The following is a 17,054-nucleotide window of genomic DNA, read 5'->3' as shown; positions in this document are numbered from 1 at the left end:
TACGGCAAACGTATCTGTTAGGACAGTGCAGCGAAATTTGGCGTTAATGGGCTGTGGCAGCAGGCGACCGACGTGAGTACCTGTGCTAACAGCACGACATCGCCTCTCCTGAGCTCGTGACCATATCGATTGGACCCTAGATGATTGGAAAATCGTGACCAGGTCAGATGAGTCCCAATTTCAGCTGATAAGAGATGATAGTAGTTTTAGAGTGTGACACAGACACCACGAAGCCATGACCCAAGTTGTCAACAAGGCACTGTACAAGCTGGTATGGCTGTGTAATAGGGAATGGACTGGGTCCTCTGGTCTGAACCGATCACTGACAGGAAATTCTTATGTTCGGCTACTTGGAGACCATTTGCAGCCATTCATGGGCCTCATATTATCAAACAATAATGGATTTTTTTGTGGATGACAATGCGTCCTGTCACCGAGCCATAACTGTTCGCGTTTCGTGTGAAGAACAACCTCGACACGTCAACCGAATTATTTAGCCATCCAGGTCGACCGACGTGAATCCCTTCGGATATTTATGGGACGTAATCGAGAGGTTAGTTCGTGCACACTTTCGCAATTGTGGACGGCTATAGAGGCAGCATGGCTCAGTATTTCTGCAGGGGACGGCCAACGACTTGCTGAGCCCACGCCAGGCCGAGTTGCTATGCTATGCCGAACAAAAGGAGGACCAATACGATATTGGTCATGACTTTTGTCCGGTGTAACATGATCTTCTCACAAAAAAACAGACAACAGTCAAAAGTAATTTCAGAATGATAAATATTAGCTTACACGAAGAATGTAGACAGCATTACTCGTATTTGCCATTAAATGCTAATCATTTGCATATCCAAGTCTGTAGTACACTTCACGTCGAAGAATATAGACAGCATTACTCGTATTTGCCATTAAATGCTAATCATTTGCATATCCAAGTCTGTAGTACACTTCACGTCAGTTTCCCGCTTTTTTTCAAGATGCTTTCATGGCGTTTCGACTTAAATAGTCAGAAATGTATAAAATGAATATCTAGGATTGTCAAATGAAAAAAAAGAGATAAAGGTGTATAAGATTAGAAGATAGTGTACAAACAGCAGAGAGAAAATAAACTTTTAGATTATTATTAAGTTGACATCTAGATTGCTATTTGGGGAGCAAAATAACTGATGATGGTCGAGGTAGAGAGGATATAAAATGTAGACTGGCAATGGCAAGGAAAGCGTTTCTGAAGAAGAGAAATTTGTCAACATCGAGTATAGATTTTAGTGTCAGGAAGTCGTTTCTGAAAATATTTGTATGGAGTGTAGCCATGTATGGAAGTGAAACATGGACGATAAATAGTTTGGACAAGAAGAGAATAGAAGCTTTCGAAATGTGGTGCTACAGAAGAATGCTGAAGATTAGATGGGTAGATCACACAACTAATGAGGAAGTATTGAATAGAATTGGGGAGAAGAGGAGTTTGTGGCACAACTTGACTAGAAGAAGGGATCGGTTGGTAGAACATGTTCTGAGTCATCAACGGATCACCAGTTTAGTATTGGCGCGCAGCGTGGAGGGTAAAAATCCTAGAGGGAGACCGAGAGATGAATACACTAAACAGATTCAGAAGGATGTAGGATGCAGTAGGTACTGGGAGATGAAGAAGCTTGCACAGGATAGAGTAGCTTGGAGAGCTGCATCAAACCAGTCTCTGGACTGAAGACCACAACAACAACAACAACAACAATCTAGATTGCGAATCTTGTTCTAGAACTCCGTGTGTAGCTTCTAATAAGTCCTTCCGATCATCCTGATATATTCGAAGGGCACACTCACGCACAGAGTCGTTGATTCTGAGCTGCAATTTCATGAAAGTATCTGAATAGAGCCCCACTTATGAAGAGAACTCGAATGTCTTCCCGGAGAAGCTTGGAATATGATCAGTCTTAATTAAGTGCCTGAGCAGTCGTACTGACCCTGAAGGAAGTCCTGTAAATGCACCGTTTAGATGATGCTCTGGACAAACATGTTCTACCGGTTGTGCCACTGCTCTAATGAGTTAAAGTTGTTGTGACTGAGTTTTTCTGCTTTGCTGGGAATTCCGTGCGGTAATTCTTTGAGTTAGAGGTTGCGAGCTGGTGGAAAATATTTTGCATCCTGTCATGAGGGCACCATCCGTGCTCACAACTTAGTACTCCAACATCCATCACAAGAGTTTCAAAGGTTATCGATCTCCTTCGAACAAAAACCATAGGAACAGGGCTTTCGTCGTCAGCTGGTATCTTGAGCGGTTACAACATCCTGCCAAAAATGTTGAGGTCTCACTGGTAGATTTTTGTTAGTAGTTACTTGTTATTACTTCATTCATATGATTTGTATAATACAGCCAGCCGGTTCTAACAAGATGTGACTTGAGCTGGTTTCGACAAAGACTATGAGTGTATTCATCAGAAAAACCAAAGACAATTACCTACGAAGATTACAAAGCCACTAACATAGGAGAAACTTAAGAATAGATGGCTATCATACCGAACAAATTTATGAGGTGACTATACCCACATGTAGTGACAGATGAAAACAGACTTAAGAGCCAAATGCACTCTTCATATAAGATAAATTTATAAAATCAAATTTAAAATCATTTAAAAACTGCAGGTATTTGTACTGACATAACAATGGTACCTGTCATTAAAAATTATAGCTACGTGACGTAGCACACTGTACGCCGCTAATTCTTGTAAGAGGAAACAGGTTCTAGTGGGGCATCAGACCAAGACGCTGACAGGCCGAAGTTGCCACAACGTGGACACGAAACAATGAAACGTGGCTACACTGAGTCACAGCGCCAGAGATTGCGCCAAACATTATTATTCCGCCGCCTCCACTGGTGCAGTAGTAGTTCAGAGGTTGCCGTGGGCAGTACTTGTTGAGAGGATGTCGAGAGCAATACTAGTTCACAGGATGTCGTGTGCAGTTGTTGTTCTGTTGGGCGAGACAGTAGATGCTGTTCGGTTGGTGTAATGTATAGATGGAAGATGTTGCAATGATCACAGTGTATTTTTCGTCAATATATATGGAGGTAAAAAAAAAAATTATTTCACATTTCCTTAATGACAATGCCTCTTGGTCACAGGTTCAGTCAACAAAGCATCTGGCTCGTGTTCATTTATTAGACTTGTAATTCTGGTTTCTATGTGCAACTATAGTATTTTTGGTTTTTCAATTAGTTCATTGTAAATGGTGTTTAAAATATCTTGTCGTATTGAGGAAGAACCGTGCCAGATACATGTACGTTGAATCACACTTCCACACACAGAACAGTTACGCTTGTGCTTTGTTGTTTCGTAGCTTTTATAGTTGCAGGGGACTTAATTAATCAATTGTGTTAACGGAAATTTCCTTTCATTCTCTATTGTCATTTTATGCAGTCAGATTACGTACTAATACTACTCAGGGCCAACCGGTTATGAGACTTCGTAGCCGGACACACAGCTACTAAAATTATTGCATTTTAATTAAGCCCCCATGCAACAAGCAGCGCCATCTATTAACAACCGAAGAAATCAGCTGCTTAGATTAACAACATTATTTTAAATAGCATATAAATGTTCAATTCGGAAGTCAACAACCAGTATTATGCAAAATAAATTTATACGATAGAATGCAATAGCAAATATTCTAAAGATTTTGTGCGAAAGCTAATTTCAACGCAACAAATGAAAAGGAAAGTCTACTCTAGGCGTTTCTAAGTAAGCACTTTATGCTAGTAAAGAAATTTTTATTACGTAGCTGCAACTGTTCATTCAGAATGAAGCCGTCATTGAGAGAAAGGTGTTGGAAAATTTCTAATTCTTCAAGGATATTAAGTCTGGAGCCTTTCTTTTCTACGTGCAGGATACTGACGTCATGGATCTCTTTAGGCGTATGGCCTGTAATCAATAAGTGATCATCGAAGCACGAGTTAGACATATTTATGCCTTTTTTCCCTAAAAGATATTCTTTAAATCTAACAGCAATTGCTCGTCGTGTCTGTCCTATGTAACAGGCTGGACATATGTCACAGCTAATTTTATAGACACCTGAGTTTTGTAAGAAAGTATGCACCGATTTCAAATTATCAATAAGATTTTTTTCAAACTATTGTTAGTAGAAAATGCTATTTATAATCGTATTTGTTTTGAAGGAGACGTTGAATCCTGTAAGATACAGGCCAAAAAATGGTATTTTAAAAAGATTTCTACTTCTACATCTACATCCATACTCCGCAAGCCACCTGACGGTGTGTGGCGGAGGGTACCTTGAGTACTTCTATCGGTTCTCCCTTCTATTACAGTCTCGTATTGTTCGTGGAAAGGATTGTCGGTATGCCTCTGTGTGGGCTCTAATCTCTCTGATTTTATCCTCATAGTCTCTTCGCGAGATATACGTAGGAGGGACCAATATACTGCTTGACTCCTCGGTGAAGATATGTTCTCGAAACTTCAACAAAAGCCCATTCCGAGCTACTGAGTGTCTCTCCTGCAAAGTCTTCCACTGGAGTTTATCTATCATCTCCGTAACGCTTTCGCGATTACTAAATGATCCTGTAACGAAGCGTGCTGCTCTCCGTTGGATCTTCTCTATCTCTTCTATCAACCCTATCTGGTACGGATCCCACACTGCTGTGGGCGAACAAGCGTACTGTAACCTACTTCCTTTGTTTTCGGATTGCATTTCCTTATGACTCTTCCAATGGATCTCAGTCTGGCATCTGCTTTACCGACGATCAACTTTATATGATCATTCCATTTTAAATCACTCCTAATGCCTACTCCCAGATAATTTATGGAATTAGCTGCTTCCAGTTGCTGACCTGCTATGTTGTAGCTAAATGAAAACGGATCTTTCTTTCTATGTATTCGCAGCTCATTACGCTTGTCTACATTGAGACTCAATTGCCATTCCCTGCACCATACGTCAATTCGCTGCAGATCCCCCTGCGTTTCAGTACAATTTTCTATTGTTACAACCTCTCGGTATACCACAGCATCATCCACAAAAAGCCTCAGTGAATTTCCGATGTCATCCACAAGGTCATTTATGTATATTGTGAATAGCCACGGTCCTACGACACTCTCCTGCGGCACTCTTACTTCGGAAGACATCTCTTCTTTTCATTACGTTATTTATTAGGAGAAGTGGCAAGAGTGGTGATTCTGTATGAATGTTGATAGTTTCCAGAAGATCACATTGTGCCCAGTATAAGGAGAAAGTCAGCCAGTGTGAGTCGGAATTCGATATTTTCAGAATAGGGCTGGAATTTTTCGTTCCGTGAATTTGTTCTTCATTTGTTCGGAATGCCAGGGCTGTCCCTCGAATAAGGAATCTGTGGGTTTAAACTCGTCATCCAAGATCTCACCAGCCCTAGCGACTAGCGCCCGAGAGGACAGATATATTGTTCTTCGGTCCTGCGCAATTATAAAGCCACCTCACGTACATCCTTGTTCTCAGCAAGCCAAGAACCTACACGGACAGTGCAATGACGTCTGGCGGACTACGGACACGGCGACGATTGTTGAGGCTCTCATTGACTCGGCAGCAGAAAGAAGCGCGCGGGCAGTGGTGCTCCCAACGACAGCGCTGGACGCAGAAGTGGTGCCACGTCGCCTTTTCAGATGAGTCCCAGTTCTGTATACAGCATCACGATGCACATATCTGTGAGTCGAGCTCAAGAAGAACGAACGTTGCCCGCACTTATTCGTCATCGTCATCCAGATCCAATATCTTGGCATGATGGTATAGGATGACACTGGAAACACAAGACGAGCACAGGTGGTATGCACAGCTGGCTGGCTGGACAGCACACGTATTGTAAAGATCTTTTCAGAGTACTGGGGATTTTAACTGCACTGTGCTTCCAGAATGAGGTTTTCACTCTGCAGCGGAGTGTGCGCTGATATGAAACTTCCTGGCAGATTAAAACTGTGTGCCGGACCGAGACTCGAACTCGGGACCTTTGCCTTTCGCGGGTAAGTGCTCTACCAACTGAGCTACCCAAGCACGACTCACGCCCCGTCCTCACGGCTTTACATCTGCCAGTACCTCGCCTCCTACCTTCCAAACTTTACAGAAGCTCTCCTGCGAACCTTGCAGAACTAGCACTCCTGAAAGAAAGGATGTTGCGGAGACATGGCTTAGCCACACCACTGTGCTTGTCGGTAATGCAATGACTGATTTCGAAGATCAAAACAAACTGCAAAACGATTTAGAAGAAATATCGGAATGGTGCGAAAAGTGGCAGTTGACCTCAAATAACGAAAAGTGTGAGGTCATCTACATGAGTGCTAAAAGGAACTCGTTAAACTTCGGTTACACGATAAATCAGTCTAATCTAAAAGCCGTAAATTCAACTAAATACCTAGGTAATACAATTACGAACAACTTAAATTGGAAGGAACACATAGAAAATGTTGTGGGTAAGGCTAACCAAAGACTGCGTTTTATTGGCAGGACACTTAGAAAATGTCACAGACCTACTAAGGAGACTGCTTACACTAGGCTTGTCCGTCCTCTTTTAGAATACTGCTGCGCGGTGTGGGATCCTTACCAGATAGGACTGACGGAGTACATCGAAAAAGTTCAAAGAAAAGCAGCACGTTTTGTATTATCGCGAAATATGGGCGAGAGTGTAACAGAAATGATACCGGATTTGGGATGGATATCATTAAAGGAAAGGCGGTTTTCTTTGCGACGGAATCTTCTCACAATGTTCCAATCACCAACTTTCTCCTCTGAATGCGAAAATATTTTGTTGACACCGACTTACATAGGGAGGAACGATCACCAAGATAAAATAAAATGGAAATCAGAGTTCGTACGGAAAGATACAGGTGTTCATTCTTTCCGCGCGCTATACGAGATTGGAATAATAGAGAATTGTGAAGGTGGTTCGATGAACCCTCTGCCAGGCACTTAAATGTGATATGCAGAGTATCCATGTAGATGTAGATGAAAAGTTTGGTAAGAAACTTGATATCAGCAGCTAAAATTCTGTAACTGTTAACTTAAAATGAAATAAAAATTAATCAGTATTCATAAGAGTAAAAAGCGGAGAAGTCCAAGGTATAGGTATTACATAAAAAATATCAACATAAATTAGATTGTATGAAATATTATGACAATATATACAAAAGACGATAAGAATTATCTATTGGAATATACATGATCTAATAGGAATCCTGTCCCACACTCCTACAGTCGTCAGGAGAGAGCTGGGCAGGAATTGGTGATGAGGACCTTGTTACGTTCGAGAGCACCAAGAAAACATCATTGGCAATAGCACATTTATTAGGCAATAATACAGGATTGTCTTCCAAAGGCCCTGCCACAGTCGGGCCGGCAGAGCAACGCCTCGTCAGCGGTGGAAGGCACGCAGTACCGCCAGCTCTGCAAAGTGTCGGGTGGCAACCGTTACGTCACAAGGCGACCGTCGACTCACGGACTCCGGCGGCCTCAGCTCTACGTCTTGATCTCTAACGTAAACTCGAAGATTTGTGTTCAGGAGTCAGGCCCCAGGTCTACCTGAAGTACCCACTGGCTCGCAGAGGTCGGCTCTCAGCCTCGTTTAGGAGACAGGACCCAACGGGATCGGTGTATGCTACAGGAAAAGGATGAGCAGCAGCAGAGTGTCCCCCTCCCACTCTCTCTCTCGAAGGCGAATGACGGACAGCGTCCAGGTCACGCAGGTCAAGTCTCCAGCCGGCCTGTGGGGTGATGGTGGCCTCTGCGCCCCGTCAGAGACTATGCACTAAGCAATCAATATACTGCACTCAGCAATAAGGCATTTGTTAAAAGGGTAGGCTATTTATGTTAGCGCTTCCCTTGCATTCTGTGGCGGCGCAGGTGGAAATGGCATCATTTATTCTGGTTTTCCCTCGATGTCGGACACTTAGAGACTTCAGACTTTCGTAGCTTCACCTTTCAGAGGCTTTTTTCTGCTTGCTCAGTACCCGAATAGTTAATCTCGCGTTGTACCTAGCCTTCATTACGAGACTCTGCTTTGTTACTAGTATGACGGTATTTCTTAGCTTCCATGATGACATCATGCTTCGTTTGCAGAGTTGGGCGCTCGGTCGTTCCCTCATGCTGCGATAGCTGCCGTGTTCACCGCAACTTGTTCAGCATTCCCCCTAAGCTAGCAGTCTATTAGTCGTTCACACAGGTGGTTCATCTTCTGGAAGCTGCTAAAGTAGACGTTGTGCAAATTTTTAGAATCCGTTGGTGCTACTTTCCTTGGGAATAACAATATCTGCACATGGCAAATTTATAATCTAGTCGCCGGCCGGTGTGGTCGAGCGGTTCTAGGCGCTTCAGTCTGGAACCGCGCGACCGCTACGGTCGCAGGTTCGAATCCTGCCTCGGGCATGGATGTGTGTGATGTCCTTAGGTTAGTTAGGTTTAAGTAGTTCTAAGTTCTAGGGGACTGATGACCTCAGATGTTAAGTCCCGTAGTGCTCAGAGCCATTTGAACCATTTTTTATATTCTAGTCCAAGGTCTAGATGCAATTGTAGCCAAAGACCTAGATGTTATTGTGGCCCAAAATATTTGTATTTGTAAAGGCAATTTATATCGTAGCACAATTTCTAAGTGCTAACTGTAGCCCCAGGTCTAGGAGCTAATTGTAGGCCAAGGTCTAAGTTGCTATTGTGCCCCAAGGTCTAGGCCCCATAGACCATCACTTTACTGATGCCCTAAACATAGGTAGTAGAAACCATTGCATAATTAAAAACAATAACTATATATGTCTAAGTATCAAAGAGTGTGGCAATGTGTAATTTTGCCATAACGTCTAAAATATTCATAAATACAAAGGGTGTATTGTGACCAGTTTTTATGGCTACAATCAAGATCCAAATGCAGCCAGAACAAAAACAATTAAGTGATGTGGTGGACTCAAACGGATTACAGCAATTCATCAAATATACTGAAATAAATATTTTGTTTGAATTCTAGTTGATTATCTGATAAACGATCGTGCATTTCCAGAATGAGATTTTCACTCTGCAGCGGAGTGTGCGCTGATATGAAACTTCCTGGTAGTTAAAACTGTGTACCCGACGAAGACTCGAATTTGGGAACCTTTGCCTTTCGCGGGCAAGTGCTCTACCAACTTTTTTTTTTTGTCGTTGAGGACGTCACATGACATCCGTAAAAGTTCGTTTTGTTGATCGTTCCACTCAGTTTTTTTATTACAGAGGCCAATCAGCACTCTGACCGAACACGCTGAGCTACCATGCCGGCATCAACTGAGCTACCCAAGCACGACTCACGCCCCGTCCTCACAGCTTTACTTCTGCCAGTATCTCGTCTCCTACCTTCCAAACTTTATAGAAGCTCTCCCGCGAACCTTGCAGAAAGGCAAAGGTCCTGAGTTCGGGTCTCGGTCCGGCACACAGTTTTAATCTACGAGGAAGATCGGGCATATGTTTATTATCGCTGTATATTTCTAATTCTTCCAGAAGATCAATTTTTCTACCTGAAAGCACGTATTATACAACTTTCATATTACAAATTATATCTCGAATTGTGTGACGTACTGATTTCAAGTGCATGCCAAAGGCTCTCTTTTATATGCCTGTGTGTTTCCTAATATTTTAAAGACACAGCCTGCCTGCCTAACATACGAGGATAAGTCAATTATTGTCCGCAAAGTAATTATAAAATTTTATTGTAATCAAATAGGAAACTTACAAGAACATCATTTTTCGACATAGTCTCCTTGCGTTTCAACGCACTTGGTCCATCGTTGTACAAGCTTCCTGATGCCCTCATAAAAGAAGGTTCTCGGTTGAGCTGCAAGTCAGGAATGCACCGCTTCTTTCACTGCTTCGTCCGAGGCAAATCGACGACCCCTTAATGCCTGTTTGAGTGGTTCAAATAAGTGATAGTCAGAAGGGACAAGATCTGGACTATATGGAGGATGATTCAGTACTTCAAATTTGAGTTTCTAGACCGTTTCAGCTGTGTAGGCACCAGTATGCGGACGGGCATTGTCGTGCAACAACACAGCATCTTATTGACAGCAATCGTCGGCGTTTCCTTCGAATTGCAGGCTTTAGGCTGGCAGAAAGCATCTCACTGTAACATAAACTGTTTATTGTTGTGCCCCTTTCCCCATAATTTTCCAGTACTGTACCTTGTGCGTCCCAAAAAACCGTAAGCATTAGTTTTCCTGCGGACGGTTGCGTCTTGAACGTTTTCTTGCACGGCGAATTTGGATGTTTCCATTCCATACTCTGCCGTTTACGCTCCTGCTCTTAACAATGGATCCAAGTTTCGTCACCAATAACGATCTTGTCTAAGAAGTTGTCCTCTTCGTTACCATAGCGATCCAAACGTTTTTTGCAGAAGTCCAATAGCGTTTGTTTATGCAACTGTGTGAGTTGTTTTGGGATCCATCTTGCACAAACTTTATGAAACCCAAGTCTGTTGTGGATGATTTCGTAGGCAGCACCGTGACTAACTTGCAGACGATGTGCCACTTCAATAGCGAATCGTCTGTCTAAGAGAATCATTTCACGTGAACGCTCAATGGTTTCCTCATTTGTGGCGGTAAACGATCGTCCGGCTCCTTCATCGTGCGTAACACTTGTGCGACCATTTCGGAATTTTTAATTTTTCAGTCCATCCGTAGACACTCCGTTGTGGCAAAACACGGTTCCCGTACTGTACCGAAAGTCTTCGATGAATTTCGGCCCCTGATACGCCTTACGACCACAAAAAATGGATCACTGAACGCTGCTCTTCTTTGGTGCAAATAAACTGCGGAGCCGCCATGATGAACAGCACGGCAGCCATAACGAAACTAACCTAGCAACTTGAAAATTGCAAAGATATAACAACAAATAAACAAAGCATGCGTCATCAACCTAAAACGAAAGTACTACCAAAATAAACAAAAATATAACTAAATTGCGGGTAATAAGTGACTTACTCTCGTATATCTGTTCACAATTTTCACAATTAAGCTTACATACACTTGACTTATTACAGTTATCCATTTTTGGACCTACACGGTGTTGTAATCGTGATTCAAAGTATTTTCAGTTTTGAAATCTAATAACAAGTTGGTCTTTTTAAAACTGCTGTTCAAAGTTCTGTAATTAGCGTGGGTCACTATTATTTATTTTAGGAGATACGTTTTTCTTATGTAATTTGTTGAAAATATTTATGACGACCTTTGGAAACAGAAAATTAATTAATCTGTGAATATGTTAAACGCTATGGCCCAAATTACACATTGTCACACTGTTTTATACTTAGCCTGTATGGGTATTGTGCGGCAAGTAGTAGCCAGGCGGCGCGCGTGAGCGTTTTAAGGTACAATTTCGAAAAACGAAAGTGCGTAAACTAGGAATTAAAACGTATATAAGCAAACCAATACAGGCACATAAAACCTAAAAATAAAGGAAGTACCCCTATACAAAATATAGGTAAAATGATTAGATGAAAAACGACTCAAAATATGTCATTACAACTCCGTCACAGGGAGAAAAACAGCTAAATTTTGGAGTACATTCATAGCACATGCAGTCTGAATTGATAAAAGTTTTCTTATTTTCTTATGCAATTGTTGCAATTTAGTTTTAATCTTCTTAAACGCTTCTCCTCTATGAAACACTTAACTGTGAACTGTATTGCTCGACGCATCGTCGCGTATCTAGAACCTAGACATTGTGTTGCATTTGGACTGAATCTGTTCTGTGTTTCACGTCTTCAGATCCTGGTCTTAGAACATATGTCAGTCAGTTTGTGTGTTTACACATACGATGAGTTGACATCTTATTCAGTATCAAACACAAACAGAAGGCTACTTAAGATTGTAAGTAACATCTAATTGACCCAGTGTTTGTTGCTCCCCCTTCATATCTTTAATGTTCTTGGTCTAAGTATTTGTAAATACGTTTAAAGTTAATACCGATTTGATTCGAGGGAGGATAAAGAATTATATACTTGCTTTTCGTTCGTGCTTACACGAAGCTCAGTGAAACTTACCTTTAGTATGTAGTCGCTGCCTGTCAGCGATAATATGTCTATGGCTGCTGGGATCGACGAAATTCCGAAGTTTTGAAAAACTGTCTTTCTGTTAATGTACAGTTTAAAAATATATTCAGGCTAAGATTGGGATTTGTATGTGGCTTGCGCTTTATTTAAGACCAATGGATAATGCAAAAAAACAGCTTAAGTGCTTTATTGGCGATCGAGCTATTCTTGGAAATACGTAAAGTTGAAAAATATTGCAGGTTCTATTTTTAATAAATGGCCACACACAAGTGTGCTGTTGAAACGTACAAACCACTTACTGTTGCCAGATATATGACCTAACAGAATAAATTTTACACAGCTGAAAACTAGTAAAAATGGGATTTTGGAGTCTGTGTTTCCACAAACTACCAGAAGGAAAAGTTATGTTCAGTTTTAACTAAGAAATGAATATTTTTCGTATCACTCAACTCACATTGCATCAACAAGTCCACGGAAGTTTAATTTACGTCTTAACTCAAACAAAAAGACAAGTACATTTCATGATTTACAAAACAATCTCACAGAATTTGTGATACATCTCTTTAGATACATTGTTAAAGTACAAGTAGTCACTTATTCCTCGCAATTCGTTACACGTCCTATTTAACATTATTTTACGTAAAACAAGTAATAAAACTTTGATGAATATCCTTAAAACTAGTAAACTGATACTCTCATTATAGTAGTATTGTTGTAGGCATGCTATTATTTGCTTACTTGTTGGGTTTCCTAATAGTGATCGCATTATTTATCAGTATTATCAGAGCTTCCCAACCTCACAGATATGTTTTATGATTTATTTTCGATCCTAATTTGTTTTTAAGACAAACGCTCTCTCCCTCTTAGTGAATGGGTGGATTAAAGGGCGGTGTCTTATTACGGCTGTTTAAATAACACGAATTATATAAATCTGAAGATTTACTTCATTTATTTGTATTGTTTAATTTAATCCTTGTTCTCATCTAATAATTTTTGATGTTTTTCAGCAAATGTTCGTTGTTGGTCGTCTTACTACGATGATGCAATGGATCTGCCGCCGTAATTACAGCCACAAGTGCTCACAGCCCGTTCCAGGAAACGAACCTATCTTCATTCAGTTGCATGGTAACGAAATCTGATGCCGATTTATGCGCTTCATTTTCTTGCAAAGTTAATTCTGACGCTCAAAACGGCTTAATCATCTTCCTACGTTCACTTGTCATAGGCCTACAGCACAGGCTGCAGCGATGTTCGTTTTTCATTTCATCATTATAACCGCCCTAACTTTTCTTTTATATTCACTACAACCAATATTAACAATTTACTAAACGAAAGAGCGATTATAATACATTGCACTTATACCTTAGGTTACAACATTAAATAACTTCAGCTGCTCGCTTCTTTTGTATGATGCACTAAAGCTATGAGTTATCTTTCTCGGTATGTCATTGTGTGTGTAACACCAAGACCTTAAGCTTCATTTGGATTAGACATGTCTACGTCTTCTAGATGTTGATTTTCGAATATGATTGACTTTACGAACATGTATTACAAATTAAACAAAAATAATGCTTATTGTTCATCAGTTAACTCGTATCTTGACATGTGGGGTATATGTTGTTGTTTGATCACATGTTCTATAGCAAATACCTAAGCATAAGATGTCATGATTATAAAATATTTATGATGTTCGACTTTGTAACCATCCTTAATGTAACATATAATGGCTCAATTGTACCACATAGGTCTTATGCATCTATTTAATGGTTTGTAATTAACTGATAGCTAGATCCTGGGTTACAGTATTACTTTCCTTCATCATTCGATATTACAGGTTTACAATTTTTTGATCATCGTCACTGTACATACTTTATTTTAAAATATTATACAGCTTTCATTTGTGACCATGTATTAATTTCCTTCTGTTTTACTATGACGTGGTTTTTGTATTACTTAGTGAACAGCTTACGCTCGATATATAGGTACTACAGATTTGTAGAAATTGAACAGAATTCATTGAATTTGATAAAACGTAAATCTATTAGAAAATTTCGTTACGTTACAATTCTTTATTTTGTCAGGGAGTCACGACTTTATCAAAATTTGTTGTTTGTAGCGCCGCCATCTGGCAGCTACTGTTTTCGAGCAACAATGGGCAGTTCACTGACTGCCTTATTACAATACTTCCTCGTTCCTTTAGGTAGTGAGTTGCGAGTGATACGCCTTATTTACATCGACACGTGGATTGCGTAACTTCTACCACTGTCAGTCGCCTTGCATTAAAACACAAGTGTGGCCGTATTAACACTGGATATATATCTTTATATGACACATGGCTAATGTTGTAAGTTACGTAACCATGACGACCTTCTACTTTAGGTAAGTTCATAGCTTTATACCACCTACCAAATATAGTTTTTATGTATTTTTGTCACGTTCTGTTATATTTTCCGGTATGTACAGACAACAAGAGCGATTCAGCTCAACAGCCTGTGACGATGTGTAGTGCCTGGTGGCTGATACACATTGAATTACGTGTTGTTGTTGTGGTCTTCAGTCCTGAAACTGATCTGATGCAGCTCTCCATGCTACTCTATCCTGTGCAAGCTTCTTCATCTCCCAGTACCTACTGCAACCTACATCCTTCTGTATCTGTTTAGTGTATTCATCTCTTGGTCTCCCTCTACGATTGTTACCCTCCACGCTGCCCTCCAATACCAAATTGGTGATCCCTTGATGCCTCAGAACATGTCCTACCATCAATACCTCCTCATTAGTTATATGATCTACCCAGCATTCTTCTGTAGCACCACATTTCGAAAGCTTCTATTCTCTTCTTGTCCAATCTAGTTATCGTCTATGTTTCACTTCCATACATGGCTACATTCCATACAAATACTTTCAGAAACGACTTCCTGACACTTAAATCTATACTCGATGTAAACAAATTTCTCTTCTTCAGAAACGCTTTCCTTACCATTGTCAGTCTACATTTTATATCCTCTCTATTTCGACCATCATCAGTTATTTTGCTCCCCAAATAGCAAAACTCCTTTACTACCTTAAGAGTCTCATTTCCTAATCTAATACCTTTAGCATCACCCGACTTAATTCGACTACATTCCATTATCCTCGTTTTGCTTTTGTTGATGTACATCTTATATCCTCCTTTCAAGACACTATCCGTTCCGTTCAACTGATCTTCCAAGTCCTTTGCTGTCTCTGACAGAATTACAATGTCATCCGCGAACCTCAAAGTTTTTATTTCTTCTGCATGGATTTTAATACCTACTCCGAATTTTTCTTTTGTTTCCTTCACTGCTTGCTCAATATCCGATTGAATAACATCGGGGAGAGGCTACAACCCTGTCTCACTCCCTTCTCAACCACTGCTTCCGTTTCATATCCCTCGACTCTTATAACTGCCATCTGGTTCCTATACAAATTGTAAATATCCTTTCGCTCCCTGTATTTTACCCCTGCCACCTTCAGAATTTGAGAGTATTCCAGACGACATTGTCAAAAGCTTTCTCTAAGTCTGCAAATACTAGAAACGTAGGTTTGCCTTTCCTTAATCTAGCTTCTAAGATAAGTCGTAGGGTCAGTATTGCCTCACGTGTTCCAATATTTCTACGGAATCCAAACTGGTCTTCCCCAAAGTCGGCTTCTACAAGTTTTCCCATTCGTCTGTAAAGAATTCGCGTTAGTATTTTGCATCCGTGACTTATTAATTTGATTGTTCGGTAATTTTCACATCTGTCAGCACTTGCTTTCTTTGGGATTGGAATTATTATATTCTTCTTGAAGTCTGAGGGTATTTCACCTGTCTCATACATCTTGCTCACCAGATGGTAGAGTTTTGTCAGGACTGGCTCTTCCAAGGCCGTCAGTAGTTCTGATGGAATGTTGTCTACTCCTGGGGCCTTGTTTCGACTCAGGTCTTTCAGTGATCTATCACACTCTTCACGCAGTATCGTATCTCCCATTTCATCTTCATCTACATCCATTTCCATAATATTGTCCTTAATACATCGCCCTTGTATAGACCCTCTATATACTCCTTCCACCTTTCTGCTTTCCCTTCTTTGCTTAGAACTGGGTTTCCATCTGAGCTCTTGATATTCATACAAGTGGTTCTCTTTTCTCCAAAGGTCTCTTTAATTTTCCTGTAGGCAGTATCTATCTTACCCCTAGTGAGATAAGCCTCTACATCCTTACATTTGTCTTATGTAAGTCATCATTTTTATTGGTATGTATTGTGTCGATTTTCGGCACGATTGTGTTCCGGCCGCGAGTGTTAAGGTCGATATTGGCCTCGCCAGAGATACTGAGGCGCCGAGTTGGCGGCGAGTGGCCCTCTGCCGACGAGGAGAGGTGGGTTAGAGAGTACCGAGCGAGAAGGGCAGAACGGCAGAGTGTTGGGGTCCGGATGGTCCGAATTGTGCATTAATAATTTTGCCACTCTGTGGTAATGAACTGATGGTGAAACCGAAACGCTTGGGAATTCAACGCTGCTGTGGAACGATAAGCCGTAGACTCTGCAATTGTATGGACGCAATTTACAGCGAGCTGTGGACGATGTCGTTTGTAGGTGTTTTGCCACAGCAGATAAACAAGGCAGCGTGGGTCAAACCTGGATACGCTGTGCTGTAACATGTTCGGCCACAATAAGGATGTCATGATATTAGAGAAGAAAGCAGTGGAATACGGTATGTGTATTAACCGTCAGTGACTCCTGCGGTGTTAGTGAACTTAACTGTGTGGAGATTGGGCAGTAACTGTCACTTTTCGACGGAATTTACGACTGTGTAAAAGTGTGGCCAGTGCCGGATGGGCGTTGTCATAAAGTTATTATATTTCTTATTCGAGAACATAGTTTTCTGTTATCAGGATTACTCACTGGACAGATTTGAAACTGCCAGTTCTGCGCTGTAGTTCAGCAGGTTATAAATACTGGAATTTGACACATATACTAACTGTGAGTTTTGTATACGTACTTATATCTGCGTGTTAAATGAAAGTGAATTTT

General features: G+C 40.9%; 1 long non-coding RNA gene across 1 annotated transcript in view; it reads left to right on the top strand.

Moving 5' to 3' along the window:
• LOC126235963 (uncharacterized) overlaps nucleotides 1–13,165 on the top strand; it is a 40,644-nt gene extending 27,479 nt beyond the window's left edge. The window contains exon 3 of the long non-coding RNA XR_007544852.1: nucleotides 13,033–13,165. This is a non-coding gene — a long non-coding RNA (uncharacterized LOC126235963). The remainder of the gene's footprint in view (nucleotides 1–13,032) is intronic.
• Nucleotides 13,166–17,054: the final 3,889 nt, after the last annotated feature.

This window comes from Schistocerca nitens, chromosome 1 (genome assembly GCF_023898315.1).
Source record: "Schistocerca nitens isolate TAMUIC-IGC-003100 chromosome 1, iqSchNite1.1, whole genome shotgun sequence".
Classification (NCBI taxonomy): Eukaryota; Metazoa; Arthropoda; class Insecta; order Orthoptera; family Acrididae; genus Schistocerca; species Schistocerca nitens.
The sequence above is the reverse complement of the archived record's forward strand: the minus strand, read 5'-3'. Positions and strand labels throughout refer to the sequence as shown.